The following is a 1,816-nucleotide window of genomic DNA, read 5'->3' on the forward strand; positions in this document are numbered from 1 at the left end:
ATGACCATCGAAAAAGAAAATAAAGTTGAAAATGGCAACGTCTTGATTATTAAAAGGCAATAACATGACCATCGAAAAAGAAAATAAACCTAAGAATGGCGGCGTCTTGCGCTTATTTGCAAATAGTACCACTAATCAATTGGGGTGTTCACAGTTCGTTCCAAATTATGTCTGAAAATGTAGACGTCTACATTTTGAGACATCTTTAGCATCAAACTGTGAGCACCCCTTTCTAGCAGTCGTCGCAAAATCGTCTCAAAACTTTGCTGGTGTTGCCAGACATTTCCTCTTTGCGTGCATTTTTTATATATCGCCTTCCGATTTTGTTTCTGAAAAATTGTAATTATTTAACTTAATTACCAATTCCTAATATTTGTTATTTCTTTTCCTTGATTTCTTTCTTTTCATCAGAAATTGCATTCAAATTAAATGCAAATACAAAAAACGTGCCCAATAAATAAAAAAAATGTGATTAGTATTGCCATAATGCAACCCTGCTGCGAGGTTGCAAAATGTAGACGCGTAAAAAACATACCTTTGGGTGTGACAAAATGTAGACGGCGTCGTTTTCCAATTTTGTATGGGAAACAACAACACCACAGATTTTACGGTTAGAAAACGTCTTAAAATGTAGACGTGTACATTTTCAGACACTATTTGGAACGAACTGTGAACACCCCAAATACTTATTTGCGTGATATAAAAAATTAACTCATCGTCTATACGGCAAAGTTTACCATTTTGCAAATTGTTATTTGCAAATAATACGTGCATATAAACGTAGTCATAGTTACATAGGACAAACAGGGCGCAAGATAAAAACAATTATCGTGAACATATAAGGGACTACAACAAAAAATGCTTCAACCATCTACCACACCGGAATCGAACTTCGCAAACCATATGGCAGAAAAGCATTGTACGGACATACAGAAACAAAGAGAAAGAAAATCAGTTTTACCTACCTGCGAATCCATGCAACAATTAATCAAGAAGAGGTGAGAAGCTGATTTCTACCTGAGGATGTACACACAGAACAAAAACTACTAGTTCAACGAAAGAATATAATCGGCTGAGACGTACCTAACTAAAACCAACGCCGATTTAGCACGGCTATAAATAGTGACGGACAAACAGAAACTATTCAGAACGAAAAATGACACTGAAGATGGCACAACGCCGAAACCGGTTTGTCTCCAAACCAAATTTGACAAGGGATGACGGAAAATCGTTCAAAATTGCATCACACTCCTACCCCGTCGGAAACACCACCAATAAAAATGAGAACTAAATATATAAAATCACCAGCAAATTTGACGAGTAAAAAAGCAGTACACAATTGTTTTCTTGACGTTCGTTGTGGCATACGTTTTGCGTCTACCGCTTTGCTGGCAAAGTTGTAAATGTCACGCAAAGCCACGAAAATTTTATCTGGTATCAGCTTTACGATTGCTATAAATTTTGCCACCCTTTTGTTAAGATTTACAGATTTGGTGTCTCCAAACTAAAAACAAAAGCACCAAACAACGTACCAAACACTAAACTCTAAAATTTTCTCGTTTTGAATAAAGAAAAGCACGTAATAAAGCCCCAAGCTGGCAGCAGTGCATTTCCCGCCGATGAACTAGTCGGATTTCAGCGAGCCCGAAAGAACAACTGGTACGATGAGGAGTATCAAGAGGCTGCAGATCGAGCGCAACGCGAGCCCTGTGGAACCATTATAGAGTACTGAAGAGTAAAGCGAGACGTATTTGCCGCAACACGTGAGCGCGAAGAGCTTGGAGTGCTGGCCGACAGGTAGACACCCGAAAATTTT

The sequence above is a fragment of the Rhagoletis pomonella genome, unplaced genomic scaffold (assembly GCF_013731165.1).
Source record: "Rhagoletis pomonella isolate Grant_MI unplaced genomic scaffold, Rhpom_1.0 Rhpom_scaffold_00001, whole genome shotgun sequence".
Classification (NCBI taxonomy): Eukaryota; Metazoa; Arthropoda; class Insecta; order Diptera; family Tephritidae; genus Rhagoletis; species Rhagoletis pomonella.